This window comes from Stomoxys calcitrans, chromosome 1, assembly GCF_963082655.1.
Source record: "Stomoxys calcitrans chromosome 1, idStoCalc2.1, whole genome shotgun sequence".
Classification (NCBI taxonomy): Eukaryota; Metazoa; Arthropoda; class Insecta; order Diptera; family Muscidae; genus Stomoxys; species Stomoxys calcitrans.
The window spans coordinates 189,722,203-189,739,628 of NC_081552.1; the positions used below are offsets into that span (position 1 = coordinate 189,722,203).

Below are 17,426 nucleotides of genomic sequence, written 5' to 3' on the forward strand. Positions count from 1 at the left end.
GTAGCCAACGATCATAGACCGACTTTGTGGCTGGAGCGCTTGGAGCAATGTAACTTAGGCACCGGTGTAGGCAAGTTGTGGTCTACTGTTAAGTTACTCTCGAACCCCGGTAGACGTTCCGTCATGACAGAACCTCAGTCACTTTTGGCGAGATAACAGTGACTGATCCGAAGAGATGCGCCGTCAATTTATTGTGAATCCCGAGAGTGACAGGGCAAGAAGGAGAGACATTAGTCGTATCCGTGGTCTCCGAACCGATGAACAGCCATCACAATTTACCGTGGGCGAAGTTATGAAAGTCATCCGTGGCGCCAAATCATCCAAAGCGTTGGGCCCCGAAGGAATCTCTAAATTGATGTTGAAGAATCTGGATTTACCTGGAGTTGAGTACCTTACTACAGTCCTCAATCTGTCTGTCCATGTCTGGAAAATAGGCAGAGTGATCCCGCTACTGAAACCTGAAAAGGACCCGAGTTTGGGGGAGTCGTACAGACCGATCTTCCTTCTCTCACCAGTGGCAAAGACGCTTGAGGCATTACTCCTTCCGAGCCTCGTAGGAGAATTTCCATTCGCCGAGCATCAACATGCATTTTGAAGACTGTATAGCACAACAACAGCTTTGCATGCCACCACCGCACACATTTGCGTTGGATTTAATCAACCCAGGCCATGTCATAGGACGGTTCTCGTGGCATTGGACTATCGAAGGCATTCGACACGGTCAGCCATGCCAAACTATTTGAGGACATCGCCAACACGTCCCTCCAGCCAGGCCTGAAACTTTGGGTAGCGAATTATCTGTGTGGTCGCCAGCCATTTGTGGAATTTAGGGATAAGAAGTCGAAGCACCGTAGAGTGAAACAGGGAGTTTCCCAAGGTGGGATGATATCTCCGGCACTGTTTAACCTCTACCTATCCTCCATTCCATCCCCTCCAGAAGGCATAGAGATATCCAGCGATTGTACGATCATGGCATCAGGCCCCCCACCTATTGTTGACATCTGCGATAGGTCTACCTCAACAAACTTGCCTCATATTTCGCTGCAAGAAATCTGAAGATATCTGCCACCAAATCTTCTGTCACATTGTTCACTACAAATACGTGTGAGGTGAATGCCGAGCTGACTGTAATGGTCGATGGAGAAATGACGTCACATTTAACAGCTCTTACACATTCTACCCACATGACACAGCAATCTGCAATAAAGTCAAAAGTAGAAACAAGGTCCTTAAGGCACTTGTTGGCAGCACTTGGGGTGCGGACAAAGAAACCTTGTTGACCACGTACAATGCAATTGGCCGGTCTGTTGTAAGTTATGCAGCGCCAGTGTGGTCTCGTCAACTTTGTGACACGCAGTGGAATAAAATTCAGATCTGTCAGAATGCCGCCCTCCGAATTGTGACGGGCTGTCTCCTCAGTTCTCATGTGGACCACCTCCATCAGGAGACAAAGATCCTACCAGTATGAAGACATAACTATTGGTCCACATATGCTTTGTGCCCGCTTAGGATGGGGCGTTCCTCCTAGGCACTTGAACCCAATTTTAAATATCTTATTTTTGTTATGTTCTCGTCTTCAGTTAACGTTGTATTTAGAGGGCTCTAAAAAGGTTTGGCTTGAGAACTCTACTCTTTTGGGCTTTTGCTCTACTTACTTGATACCATCACCCTAAGTTTGAATTTATAATCCCCCTGCCCCATAGAATGATCTTGAAAGTGATCCACAGTCTTATTTGCTGGCTTTTTTAATCCCCCACGCCCCATAGCATAATCTTGAAAGTGATCTACAGGAGATGGTACTATTTTTAGTACCATTTCCTCCGGCTAAACCCCGTTTTGGGGTTTTGCTCCACTGACCTGATGCTATCACGCTTATCTGGAATTTCCAATCACTCAAGGCATAACCCTGAAAGTATTACGAAGTTTTATAAGCTGTTTTTTCTCATGTGGTACTATTTTTGGTACCACTTGGTACGGTCTTTGATATTAAAACCCATTTGTTAAACAGCTTTAATTGTCTTGCTTTCCAGTTGGAGTACTCTTTTATTTCTCATAGCCATTGCACAATTTAGCTTAGGTTTTTTCTTTAGTTCCAATTAAGTAGCTAGCAGTTGGGGTTATCAGTTGATGAATAACGTTTCAATTTTCACTCCCTACAGAATCTTTCCTTTGCTGTGGGATTTCCTTGTACCATATGTTTTTTTTTCACATAACATGCCTTTCTCATTTCACAAATTGCGCTACTTTAATTAACACACTATCTGCTGATCGCTGTGCCATGTCTCCTCCCTCACTCTTTTTATACCCTCCACCGAGGGATGGGGGTATACTAATTTCGTCATTCTGTTTGTAACACCTCGAAATATGAGTCTGAGACCCCATAAAGTGTATATATTCTTGATCGTCATGTCATTTTAATTCGATCTGGCCATGTCCGTCCGTTCGTATGTTCGTCCGTCCGTCTGTCTGTCTGTCGAAAGCTCGCTAACTTTCGAAAGAGTTAAGCTAGCCGCTTGAAATTTTGGACGAATACTTTTTATTAGTGTAGGTCGGTTGGGATTGTAAATGGGCCAAATCGGTCCATGTTTTGATATAGCTGCCATATAAACCGATCTTGGGTTTTGACTTCTTTAGCCTCTAGAGGGCGCAATTCTTGTCCGATTTGACTGCAATTTTGCATGTGGTGTTTCGGTATCACTTCCACCAACTGTGCTATGTATGGTTCAAATCGGTCTATGTTTTGATATACAATAGCTGTCATATAAACCTATCTTGGGTCTTGACTTCTTCAGCTTCTAGAGAGCGCAGTTCTTATCCGAATTGACTGAAATTTTGCACGTGGTGTTTCGGTATCACTTCCAACAACTGTGCCAAGTATGGTTGAAATCGGTCCATAACCTGATATAGCTCTCATATAAACAGATCTGGGGATTTGACTTCTTGAGCTTCTAGAGGGCGCAATTTTTGTCCGATTTGACTGAAATTTTGCATGTGGTGATTCGATATCACTTCAAACAAATGCGTTAAGTATGGTTCAAATCGGTTCATAATCTGGTATAGCTGTCATATAAACCGATCTTGGGTCTTGACTTCTTGAGACAATAGAGCGCGCAATTCTCATCCAATTTGGCTGAAAATTTGCATGAGCTGTTTTGTTATGACTTCCAATATCTGTGCTAAGCATGGCGCAAATCGGTACATAGCCTAATGTAGGTGCAATATAAACCGATTTGGGATCTTGACTTCTTGAGCCTCTAGAGGGCGTAATTCTCATATGATTTGGCAGAAATTTTTTACAACGGCTTCTCTCATGACCTTCAACATACGTGTATGGTCTGAATCGATCAATAGCTTGATACAGCTCCCATATAAACCGATCTCCCGATTTTGCTTTTTGAGCCCCTACAAGGCGCAATTCTTATCCGAATAGCATATTCTTATGCAATATTCTTTGTTTGCCTAAACAGAGATACCACGCATAGAACTCGACACTTGCGATCCATGGTGGAGGGTATAAAAGATTCGGCCCGGCCGAACTTAGCACGCTCTTACTTGCTTTTTACTTATACGGGCTTGTGATCTCTTTTTTTTCATATTTTGCAGTTTGCTGGTATATTTAGCCAATCGTTGTAGTCTTGGGGCAGGTTATGGTTCAATAGCCGTGTTAATGGGCCACTCGCCTTTGCACAAAAATATATGCCATTGAGTGAAGTCAGAATGAATAACAAAAAAATGTGTACATAAATAAGACAAGAAAGCAAATTAAACAAAAAAAAGGGCCACACTGATAAGGGGAGAGAAGAGCCACAATCACATGCTGATATACAAAAGCAAAGAGAAATCGTCAAGCGTTTTTTTTTTAAATGGAAAAAATCCCGATAATAACGCGGCTACATAAATATTGCCCATTCAGTTGTGGAAATTGTTCCTTTTTTCTTGAAGCAAGGGCTAAAAGGATGATTGCTTTTCAGACGCCTATGGAATCATGTAAACCTATGTGCATGGGTTGTTAAAAAAAATAAAATAATAAAAATGTCAGTTTACCAACAAAAAATAGGCTGGTATATGTGCTCTTTCTCTCTGTTTTGTAACAAAATATATCAGATTTGAGAGAAATAAGCTCTGTTTAAGCTGAAGTAATTGCGCGACTTCATTGTACTTTCCTTTAACAGATTTTTTTAACCATTAATGACTGAATGTTTTCCCACCCGATGGAAGGATAGCTTTATCATACCACTTTATAAGAAGGGAAGTAAAGTCAACCAACCTCCTGGAATTTACCTCTCAGATTTTCCAATCGTTAGCAGCAAGGCGTCAGGTGGATGTAATATATACGGATTTGAGTAAGGCTTTTGATAATATTAGCCATAGCCTTCTTAATTAATGAAATCGGGTTTCCACACTCTCTTCGGCACTGGATTTCGTCTTTCTTCTCTTTGCGTAGAACGCAACGTGTCTTTTTTAGAGGCTTCCTGTCACATCCAATTCATGTCTCATCTGGTGTCCAGGGAAGTCACCTAGGTCCTATTTTTTTTTCGCCCCATATCTCATGTGGCGACATGTCTCATCTGGTGTCCAGGGAAGTTACATAGGTCCTATTATTTTCGTCCTATATCTCATGTGGCGACATGTCTTATCTGGTGTCCAGGGAAGTTACCTAGGTCCTATTATTTTCGCCCTATATCTCATGTGGGACCATGGCTCATCTGGTGTCCAGGAAAGTTACCTAGGTCCTATTTTTTTTCGCCCCATATCTCATGTGGCGACATGCCTCATCTGGTGTCGAGGAAAGTCACCAAGGTCCTATTTTTTCGCCCCATATCTCATGTGGCGACATATCTCATCTGGTGTCCGGGGAGGTTACTTAGGTCCAATTATTTTCGCCCTATATCTCATCTGGGGCCATGTCTCATTTGGTGTCCAGGGAAGTCACCTAGGTCCAATTCTTTTCGACCTATATCTCATCTGGTGTCATGTCTCATCTGGTGTCCAGGGAAGTCACCTAGGTCCAATTATTTTCGCCCTATGTCTCATATGGCGACATGTCTTATCTGGTGTCCAGGGAAGTCACCTAGGTCCAATTCTTTTCGCCCTATATCTCATCTGGGGCCATGTCTCATCTGGTGTCCAGGGAAGTCACCTAGGTCCATTTCTTTTTGACCTATATCTCATCTGGTGTCCTGGGAAGTCATCTAGTTCCAGTTCTCATCTGGTGTCATGTCTCATCTGGTGTCCAGGGAAGTCATCTAGTTCCAATTCTTTTCGCCCTATATCTTAACGATCTTCCAGCTGTCATCGGGGCTTCACAGATCTTAATGTATGCGGATGATTTAAAGCTTTTTTCTCGTGTTTTTTTTCGGATTGCGCTATCCTTCAACGGGATTTAAATAATTTGGCTAAGTGATGTGATGAGAATCATATATCTCTTAACCTCGATAAATGCAAGAAAATGACGTTTTGCTGAATATCTGCCTTAACCACTTCGTATTTCATTAGTGGACATCGACTGGATGAAATACCTCAATTTAACGATTTATACTTGATAGTGAGCTGAGGTTTGACGCTCATATTGATTCTTGTGTGGGTAGATCAATGCCTACTCTAGGTTTTATGAAAAGCTGGTCGAAGGAATTTAATTACCCTTATTAGTCTAAACGTCTCTAAATAGCTCTAAACATCTTTTGTCAGGCCGACGCTCGTATATGCCTCCGTCGTTGGTCTCCCAGTTACCGATGCTATATAGACAAGATCAAATCAGTTGTCAGTCAGAAAGTGGTACAAGGCACGCCACAGGGGGGCATTTTGTCGTCACTCCTATGGGTGACCACCATAAATGACCTTATACGGATGCTGACCGAGGAGGGATTTGAAACCGTGTTCTAGGCAGACGATGTTATAATCCTGGATATTTTGCAAGGTGCTGTGCGAACACAGCCAGCAGTAGGTCACAAGCGTTGTCGTCTTCTGCGTCCTCGTCGTCGGACTATGTGACCCCCCCGCCCACCTCTCCCGTACGCCAGCATCCCATCCCAAATCAGCCGGAATCATTTCTCCTTCGCAGTCAGCTCGGTATTGACCTCACGCGTAGTGAACAATGTGGCTGAAGATTTGGTGGCAGATATCTTCAGATTTCTTGCAGCGAAATATGAGCCAAGTTCGTCGAGGTAGACGTTCAATCTATCGCAGATGTCAACAATGGGTGGGGGGCCTGATGCCATGATCGTACAATCGTCCGCATATGATATGATCTCTATGCCGCCTGGAGGGGGTAGATTGGAGGTAGGTAGGTAGAGGTTAAACAGTGCCGGAGATATCATCCCACCTTGGGGAACTCCATATTTCACTCTACGGTGCCTCGATTTCTTATCCCTAAATTCCACAAATGACTGGCGACCACACAGATAATTCGCGACCCAGGCCTGGCCGTAGGGACGGGTTGTCGATGTCCTCAAATAATTTGGCATGGCCGACCGTGTCGAATACCTTCGATAAGTTCAGTGCCACGAGGACCGTCCTGTTTCTTCAGTTCTCATGCGGACCACCTCCATCAGGAGACAAAGATCCTACCAGTGCAAAGACATAACTCCATGCTGTCTTAGCAATATCTTTTGGGCTCTTATCGCACAGACCATCCAAATCATCATCTTGTGGATAGATATCCTCCGCCCAGAAGCCTTAAGTTAGATCTACATGATCTAGAGCGTGAGGTTCAGCGCTACAAGAGGGAACCTCTAGATCAAGCGGCATATTAAGCAGGTCTAGAAAACATTCATGCAGACACGGTAACAGATGCGGTAAATGGCTACCGGGTGAATATAGTCCTTGGAGAACGACCGCCTCCGATTGCACCTGAAGAAATTGACGTCCCCCGGCAAACGAGAGTAGTTCTGGCTCAATTACATTCCGGCAGATGCATCCGCCTCAACTCCTACAGAGCAAGGATTGATGCCGACGTGCAAGACGTATGTCTCGATTGTAGCCAGGGACCGCACGATACACGTCACCTGTTTAACTGCCCAGCCAGACCCACTCGACTCAGACCCAGATCCCTGTGGACGCACTCCATGTTAGTTGCAGAGTTCCTGGATCTTGACACTCAACAGAATGAAGCAGACGATAGATATAAAACAATAAATTGCTACAACAACAACAACTACTACTACTACTTAAAAAGTACATAGTTTTTAAGGGTATACCATGTTTGACCAGATGAAATGCATTTAAGCCAACTATTACATAAACATGAACGAAGGGTAAAGAAAACCCATTTCCTGCCACCATCACATCAGGCAATAAGCCAAATAGACTGGTCAACAAGGAGCTTCCTTCTTAATGGTACTGTGGTTACGCCGCATCCATTCACTGCATGACATATGGTTCTGTAAAGCAAGTTAACCCTATTCTCAAGTTGAGTGTGAAGAAAGCCAACTCCATTTGCGTATCGACGGTGGCATCGTCATCATCTTCATCATCATTAGGGCGACATAGTTGTCCACGCTTATGTTGTCGTTAATCACAGCCGCCTCAGAAAATACTCCTTAATTTTGCCTACTGGCTTTTGTCTTTGAAGGTTTCGTTGATCAACATATTCTTCTTCTTGTTTTCCTTCCATCATCTTCCGCAATTACAAGTGCACGCAAGCAGCATCCTTTCTCTTGAGGAGAGTGCCATTAATCAATTTTAAGTTAACTTCACTGGGAAGACTTCAACCACTAAATGGTCATGGCTTTTACCATTCTGTGCTCTTCACACAGGCATTCGTAGGTTTTGTTGTAGGCTTGTGAAATAGGGGAAACAGACAGGATGTAAATAATTAATAGGGTATGCCATAAAAAGAAGAAAAAACCATGAAGCAATTTCTATTAGAGCCACATTTTTTTAGAACATGTTCAAGAAGCAAAGAGCTTTTGGGCGAATGCGGCAATACCTTAGGAAAACTACGACTTTAACCTTAAAGTGTATTATTTACTGAATTTTGAAATCTAAGTTATGTTTTAAGGTGTTGCTGAATCCCAAACTAATCTTGGTTCCGCCTTCATGTCCTATGTAGACACCTGACCACAACCACACACTCCTGCTCCGATAAAACTTTTTCCGCCGCTCCGCTCCGGCACCACTACTGTGGTACAGGGTATTATAACTTAGTTCATTTGTTTATAACACCCAGAAGGAAGAGAGATAGACCCATTGATAAGTAAACCGATTGACTCGGAATCATTTTCTGATTCGATTTAGATGTGTCCCTATGTCCCTCTGTCTGTCCGTCTGTCCATTTTAATTTGTGTACAAAGTAGAGGTCGCAGTTTTCATACAATCGTCTTCAAATTTGGTAAGGCATGTTTTCCGGCCTAGCGACGAAGCCTATTGAAATAGGAAGCAAGTAAAAAGGCGTTAAGTTTGACCGGGCCGAATTTTGGATATCCACCACCCATGCACCCTTTGCAGCTATATCGAAATATGATCCAATTTGGACCAAATTCAGCACGGACATTGAGTGGTCTAATAATTACAAGACACTGCTCAATTTTGTAGATCAAAATATTGGTCTTTTTCGTAGTTATATCCGAGCAAAGGCCGATGTGAACCATATACGACACGGATGTCGAAAAGCCTAACATAAGTCACTGTGTCAAATTTCCGCGAAATCGGATTATGAATGTGCCAAGATTTTAAATTAAAAAAAGCAGTCTATATGGCAGCTATATGCAAATCTGAACCGATCTGGGCCAAATTGATGAGGGATGTCGAAGGGCCTAATACAACTTTCTGTCCCAAATTTCGGCAAATCGGACAATAAATGCGTCATTTATGGGTCCAAGACCTTAAATCAAGAGATCGGTCTATATGGCAACTATATCCCAATCTGGACCGATCTAAGCCAAATTGCAAAAAGATATCGAAGAGCCTAGCACAACTCTCTGTCCCAAATTTCGGCGAAATCGGACAATAAATGCGTCATTTATGGGTCCAAGACCTTAAATCGAGAGATCGGTCTATATGGCAGCTATATCCAAATCTGGACCGATCTGGGCCAAATTGAAGAAGGATGTCGACTGTCCTAACACAACTCACTGGCGACATCGGACAATAAATGCGCCTTTTATGGGCCCAAAATCTTAAATCGAGAGATCGGTCTATATGGCAACTATATCCAAATCTGGACCGATCTGTGCCATATTGCAAAAGTATATCGAGGGGCTTAACTTTACTCACTGTCCCCAATTTCGGCGAAATCGGACAATAAATGTGGACCCAAAGACCTTGAATCGGCGGATCGGTCTATATGGGGGCTATATCCAAATCAGGACCGATCTGAGCCAAATTGGAGAAGAATGTCGAGGGGCCTAACACAACTCACTGTTCCAAATTTCAGCAAAAGTGGATAATAAATCGGATAATTTTACGGTCCAAAGACCCTAAATCGGCTGATTGGTCTATATGTGGGCTATATCGAGTTATAGTCCGATATAGCCCATCTTCGAACTTAACCAGTCTATGGATAAAAATAGAATCTATTCAAAGTTTCAGCTCAATATCTCTAATTTTAAAAACTGTAGCGTGATTTCAACAGACAGGCGGACATGGCTAGATCGTCTTAGATTTTTACGACGATCCAGAATATGTATACTTTATAGGGTCGGAAATGGATATTTCGATGTGTTGCAAACGGAATGACAAAATGTATTCATTACGCCCATCCTTCGGTGGTGGGTATAAAAATCGGTTCAGATTTGGATATAGCTCCCATATATATGTTCGTCCGATTCGCAGTAATAATGCTGTAAAATTTTCATATGTTAACTGATTCTCACGATTCTTTTAGCAGGAAGGATTTTCTCTTGACTCTCGACATTACTGCCGAGTTTCATGGAAATCGGTTCAGATTTTGATATAGCTCTAGAAGGCTCTAGAGGGGCGATTTAGCTGAAATATAGCAAACCGGTCTACCAGTTGTACTTTTTGAGCCCCTAGAAGGCGCCGTTCTTGTCCGATTTGGGTGATATTTGCCTAATTTCTACTAACACCTCCAAGTCCCGTTTAATCCGACCTTTTGACCTAGACGCTTAGGAAATCAATTATTATTTGATTTTACCAAATTTTGCGTAATGATTTCTCCTATAACCTCCAACATCCATGTCAAGTATGGTCTAATTCCGTGTCTATTGCTTCTATATAAACAGATCATCCGATCGTACTTCTTAAGCATATATCGGAAGCAATTCCTAACCAAATTTGAATAAACAAGTAAAAAGGCATTTAGTTTGGCCGCGCCGAACCAGGGATATATTTATTATCCTATTGTATTATAAACCTACTCTATCTACATTTGTGACCAATTATGGGCCGATTTGGATCATATTCGATTCAGGCACCTTGAAATGTATTTAAGTCACAGTTTAAAATTTTTAAGGAAATAAGGTTATAAATGTGGATTTTATGGGTTAAGATCCCAAATCTTCAGATCGATCCATAGGGCAGTTTTATCCAAATATGGTCTGATACGGACCATAGGCGGTTCGGATATCGGGTGGCTAAGTGCAACTCCATGTTCCAAATGTATGTCAAAGTATGGTTCCATCTGGACTAAATTTGGTTCGGACAACGGGAAATCTAGTTCAGCTCACTGCTCTAAATTTCAGCGAAATAGGAAAATATAGCTTTTTATGGGTTTAAGACCCTTAATCGGTAGATCAGTCTATATGGCAGCTATATCCAAATTTGGTACAATCTGGACTATGTTTAGTTCGGACAATGAGAGGCCCAGTGCAACTCAATGTTTCAAATTTCAGCGAAATCGGGTAACAATTGGGGCTTTATGGGCCTGCAATTCTAATTCGGCAGATCGGTCTATAATTCAGCTTTATCTTTATATGGTCCGATCTCGACTAATGATAAGACGTAAATTTAAAGATTAATTAATCTACCATTTAAAATAAAAAGTTCTTAATATGAAGAAAATTTGTTTCACCAAGAATAATGTTTCCTTAAGAGGTTGAAAACTTGATCATCTATAAATTAAATTTGCTAATCTCTGGCTCGAATTTTTAAACCTAGGACAAACATTTTTTCAATGTAGGTTTTTGGGAGTGGAGTGTGAATTTGGCATCTCAATGTTGGCTAAGTGTCTAGAGAAGGCCCCTTCACCCTCAAAACTATTCAAGTGGTCCTATTTACAGATCAGGCAGTTTGATATTTAAATTAAATGTGTTTGATAAACTAATTTAGACCAGAAGCTGGGAAAGTAGCAACACCAAAAATATTCCATCAAATTTTCTATAAAAGTGAAATATCTTCCCAATTTTTCTTGAAGTTTTAAATGCAACATCTCATTTTAACATAATCTGAGCATGAGGTATCTTCTTTTCCTACTTTCTTTTGTTCGTTGGTTTTTCGCCCAAGGTTGTCCAGTCTCAACGAGTTATGTCATGGGTGCTAAAACAAAATCTCTCAAAATTTTTACATATCTTCTTTGGCAGTTGCGGTAGATGTGGTGGCCTCAGGTGTGGAATGTTTTTTTTTGCGGATTATTGCAGAAATTTTCCAGGTGCTCAAGTCAGTTGCTTTTAATTATGGTTAGAGAATTCTTTATTCTTTTCATTTCATTCATATCGTTTAGTTTACGATTGTTTTGCAACTACACAGTCTTAACACCACTAGCTGCATTGTTTTGTATTGCCTTTCCTTTGGTCTTCTTAATAGGGTAAGGAGGAGTATTCCATTTAAATGTTCTATGACGGTAGACAACTCCAATGATTTATATCAACTTTGCCAAAGTGTAATCAATCACATTCAGAGTTGATTTGAAGGTAATAAATATTCTTACCTTGCCTGCTTGTTGTGTTCTTTTCTATTGGATTTGCATGTGCTTTTCTCAAGACAACTGGAGTTTCAGCGGTTGAGAATGATGGAACGCTTCATGATGATGCGTTTGATGGCTCAAATACTTGGCAACAGTTACGGGTAACACAACTATGCATTTTAGTTTGTCTACAAATGTACATTAATTTTGAAGATTGAGGAAATGATTTTCGTGTTATGTTGCTGTTGATCAGTGAATCAGTGAATTGAGGAAAGAAAGTCAGGTTAGGTTTAGCTGGTATGTTAGGATACACCGGCAGTTTGTAATAAGACTTACTAAGATGTTTTAGTTCATGATGAAAGGAAAAAGAGAAGAAATAATCTCCTGCTAGTTCCTAACGTTATACTAATAAGATCGATTTAAAAGGGCCCATAACATTCAAATGCTTACATGTGTCAACTCAGACTTCAGTCATCAAAAATATGTAAAAAAAACCTAAAGGTTAATTCATTATTATTGTGAGAACACTAGTAGCAGATATTCTGCAGTTCTCTCTTCCTTCGTGTTCTCAAAGCCTATGCCGATATTGTTACTTACATCATTTACTCAATTGGCATATTTTCCAATCCGACATTGACCTCTCTAAAGGGAACATCTTTTTATACCCACCCACATAGGATTTAGTCATACCGTTTGTAACGCAACGAAATATCCATTTCCGACCCTACAAGTATATATATTTCGGATCGTTGTAGAATTCTAAGCTCAACGATAAGGTGCCTCCTTTTTATATTTTATATATTTTTATAGCCGAGACCGAACGGCGCGTCGCAGTGCGACCCCTCGTTGGAGAGAAGTTTTACATGGCGTAGTGCTTCACAAATGCTGCCAACATTAGGAAGGGAAAACTATAGCTGAAAATTTTTTCTCAATGTCTCGCCAGGGTTCGAACCCAGGCGTTCAGCGTCATAGCTGCCATAGAGACCAATCTTCAGCTTTCGGGTCTAAGGACCATCAAAGGCGTATTTATTCTCCGATTTTGCTGAAATTTAAAACAATGAGTTGCGCTAGGGCCTCGATACCCGACCCGAATATGGTGTATATCGGACGAGATTAACATATAGCCTCCATATGGACTGATATGCTGATTTTGGTTCTCAAGCCTATAACAGGAGCATTTATTATTTATATCCGACCCAAAAATGATACAGATCGAAACATATTTGGATATAGCTGTCATATAGACCGATCTGCCGATTTTGGGTCTTAAGCCTATAACAGGCGGATTTATTACCCGACATTGCTGAAATTTGGAACAGTGAGTTCTTCTAAGTCTATCTACCATAGAGACCGATCTTCAACTTTCGGGCCTTAAGATCAAAAAAGGCGCATTTATTACTGAAATTTAAAACAATGAGTTGCGCTAGGGGCCTCGTTACCCGACCCGAATATGGTGTATATCGGACCATATTAACATATAGCTTCCATATAAACCCATGTGCCGATTTAGGATCTTAAGCCTATAACAGGCGCATTTATTACCCGATTTTGCTGTAACTTAAGCCCGTCCGAAACAAAAATGGTCCAGATCGTTCTATATTCAGATATAGCTGAAATATAGACCGATCTGCCGATTAAGGGACATGAGCCAATAAAAGTTGCATTTATTACCCGTCTTCGCTGAAATTTGAAACAGTGAGTTGTATAAAGACTCCCAACGTCTATCCTGAAAATGGTTCAGAGAGGACTATATTCAGATATAGCAGCCATATTTGTATATAGCTTCCGATTTTGGATCTTAGGCTTATAACAGGCGCATCCATTACCCGACTTCGGTAAAATTTGAATCTGTGAGGTGCTTTAAGACTCCCGACATCCAACCCAAATATGGTCCGGATTGGACAATATTTAGATATAGCTGTCATATAGATCGAACATCCGAATTAGGGCTTAATCACATGAACGTCGCACTTATTACCCGATTTAGCAGAAAATTTCGGCACCAGAACCAAATATGTTTAAGATCGGAATATATGGATATAAATATGGATACAGTAGTGTTAAAATAAATTTTGATAATAAATATATCCATGATGGTGGGTATCAAAAGTTCGACACGACCGAACTTAATGCGTTTTTATACCCTTCACTATAGGATGGGGTTATACTAATTTCGTCATTCCGTTTGCAACATCTCGAAATAGTCGTCTATTCTTGATCGTCATGACATTTTAAGTCGATCTAGTCATGTCCGTATGTCGAAAGCTCGCTTACCTTTGAAGGAGTAAAGCTAGGCGCTAAATTTTGCACAAATACTTCCAATTAGTGTAGGTCGGTTGGAATTGTAAATGCACCATATCGGTCTATGTTTTGATATAACTGCCATATTAACCGAACTTGGATCTTTACTTCTTGAGCCACTAGAGGGCGCAATTCTTATCCGATTTCAGTGAAATTTTGCATGAAATGAACTGTGCTAAGTATGGGTTAAATCGGTACATAATCTTATATAGCTGCCATATAAACCGATCTTGGGTCTTGACTTATTGAGCTACTAGAGCAATTCTTGTCAAATTTTGCTGAAATTGTGCACAAAGTGTTCTGTTATGTCTTCCAACAACTGTGTTATGTATGGTTCAAATCGGGTCATAACCTACTGCCATATAATCCGATCTTGGATCTTGATTTCTTGAGCCGCTATAGGGCCCAATTCTTATCCGATGTGGCAGAAATTTTGCACGAAGTGTTTTGTTATGACTTCCAAAAACTTTGCTAAGTATAGTTCATATCGGTCCACAACCTGATATAGCTGCCATATAAACCGATCTGGAATTTTGACTTCTTAAGCCTCTAGAAGTCGCAATTCTTTTCCAATTTGGCTGAAATTTTGTACAACGTCTTCTCCCATGACCTTCAACTACTTGTCCAATATGGTCTGAATCGATCTTTAGGCTGATACAGCCCCCATATAACCCGATCTCCCGATTATGCTTCTTGAGCCCCTACAAGACACAATTATTATCCGAATGAACTGAAATATTACACAATGACTTCTACAATGTTCAGCATTCAATTCATTTATGAAAGGAATCAAACTGTAACTTAATATAGCTCCAATAGCATAACAATTATTATCCATTATTCTTTGTTTGCCTAACAAGAGATATCAAACAAAGAACTCGACAAATGCGATCCATGGTGGAGGGTATATAAGATTCGGCCCGGTCGAACTTAGCACGCTCTTACTTTTTACTTGTTTATATTAAGGTTGGACCACATAATCAAGTCTGACTTTTATTGCCACAAAAGTAACTACGTTTAAATTAAAGAAAAAAATTGAACTAAAAAATGAGAAATTTTGGAGATGCGGGGCATTGATCCCCGTACCTCTCACATGCTAAGCGAGCGCTCTACCATCTGAGCTACATCCCCTGTTATATAATTTCAATCAAAAACAAGCTTCAATAATGAAACAAAATGGTCACATCTGCCCTACAAATTAACCTAAAACATATCACAAACCTTGCATGCATAACATAACTCTGCAGAGCTAGCCATTCGCAGCCCATAATAGTGTTTTTCATTGCAGAAATTTTATTTTTTATATTAGCTGTTGCCAAAAAACTATTCCTGGAGATGCGGGGCATCGATCCCCGTACCTCTCACATGCTAAGCGAGCGCTCTACCATCTGAGCTACATCCCCCACTTTCTCGAAAATCATTAAAATTCCCACTTCGTTTATGTTTTTAAATTGAATCAAAAATTGCATATTGTGTTCGAAAATTCGAAATCAAATTGAATTATTGATTAACTAGGTATTCAACTATATTAAAAAGCCAGTAGTTTGTATTTTAAAATTCAAAAACTTGGGCTTAATAATATGACAGAAAGTGATTGATTTTGTGAAAAAATAGGCATAAACGAGTATAAAACACAAACATATTATTCATGCTCTAAAAGTTGCGGAACATACATTCAGAGAGCGAATGGTTTTTAAATTTATTTAAAAAAAAAACATGACTATTATTGGTGTATTCAAATACAAACTGTCGGTGCAGGAAATGAATTTTTTCGCTATTGCATGGTCCATTTAATCGGCCAATCAATTATAAATTGTTGTGAGTTTTCGGAAAGTTTCTTGGTAAACATCTTAACATCAGGAATATTACTACAGATGTCCTCAGACAATACATTTTGAATGTAATAATAGAACAATACAAGGCTATCCATATTCCAAAGGTGCTTAAAAAATACAAAAGGGTCCCCAAAGAACACCAAAGCTCTCCCTCAGTTGAATAGCTCTAAAGCTGTGTTTAGAGCTCCTGCCCATATATGAGAGCCATCCTCAGGCTTTTTAAGATAGAATTGATATTAAGATCAGTTGTACATTAATGCCCAAAACATCTGACTGCTGACTCGGTAGATTTTGACGATATAGATATTGCTAGCAACCCATCAAACATTTCTACTTGTGTTAGTATATCGAGTCGAAGAAAAAAACGCAATCGCATTGTTGTTGGTGAAAATAATGATTTGGTTATCATTGCCAAATGTTACTGAAGAGCAAATATTGAGTTACGTTGTTAAACGTGCCGAAGTCAGAGTCAGTTCCTTTGTCGTAAGCTCATTAAAAAGAATGTTGATAATGAGGAGTTATTAAGAGTTAGTATAAGTTAGTATAGTTAGTTAGTATAAGTTAGCATAACAGCAAGTCTGTATGATAAGGTATTTAAGTTGTCATTAAGTTGTTTCAAAGGCATCATCAGTCCAAAGAAAGTACATAAAACCAGCGGAACTTAGGAACAAAACCCACAAGACAGAATAATAATTGAAAAAGTCGCAGCTTTCAGCAAACAGTCGCAAAAATGAATTATCATACTTTGACCACGGTACCATTCTACACAATCTGTTAAAATCGGTTTAGCAGTTTATGAGTATACGAAATATCAAAATTTTATGGCAATTTTGCGTTGTTGTGGATGTATCGCTATTTCTTTAACTCGCACTCAAAATCATATACTCGACATCCAAAAGGGAAAAAAGCAGGATCAACGCCACTCACAAGCAACATGCGGGTCAAACACAAAAACCCACCACACCCTAAACGTCATGTGTTTGTTTGTTTATTCAAGAGTCGTTGGTTTCAATACATAGTAATACTCAGTTTGAGTCATTTAAAAAAATAAAAAACTATACATGAGTTTCGGTCGACCGCTGTACATCTCTGACAACTTAATACAGAAATGGAAATTTCTGGAACAAATTTTACCATTGGCAACTCAATTGAAGTTGGGTTGCAATCCATAATCAGCCCATAAGTTTGTTTAAAATGTTGGATTAAAAGGCAATTTTACTTCATGAAGAGGTACTTTCAGTTCATTTATTACTAACTTGAAGGTTAAGAAGGAAAAGAACTTAAAGTAAGTCAATTATGAAAAATAATTTAAAAACACTAAACGTAAACAAATAAAAATATTTTCTGGAGATGCGGGGCATCGATCCCCGTACCTCTCACATGCTAAGCGAGCGCTCTACCATCTGAGCTACATCCCCTGTATGAAATCAAAGAAACTTGCCTTCTTATCCAACGAAACTGGTCTTTTTATTGCAGCCATGCATTTGATA

General features: G+C 40.1%; 1 protein-coding gene and 2 non-coding genes across 5 annotated transcripts in view; 1 reads left to right on the plus strand and 2 right to left on the minus strand.

Annotated features, from left to right (window-relative positions):
• LOC106083982 (serine/threonine-protein kinase NLK) overlaps positions 1-17,426 on the plus strand; it is a 440,409-nt gene that overhangs the window by 242,283 nt on the left and 180,700 nt on the right. The gene's annotated exons all lie outside the window — the stretch shown is intronic.
• Positions 15,432-15,504, minus strand: Trnaa-agc (transfer RNA alanine (anticodon AGC)). The gene has a single exon. It is a non-coding gene; the product is annotated as a tRNA-Ala (tRNA).
• Trnaa-agc (transfer RNA alanine (anticodon AGC)) lies at positions 17,282-17,354 on the minus strand. The gene has a single exon. It is a non-coding gene; the product is annotated as a tRNA-Ala (tRNA).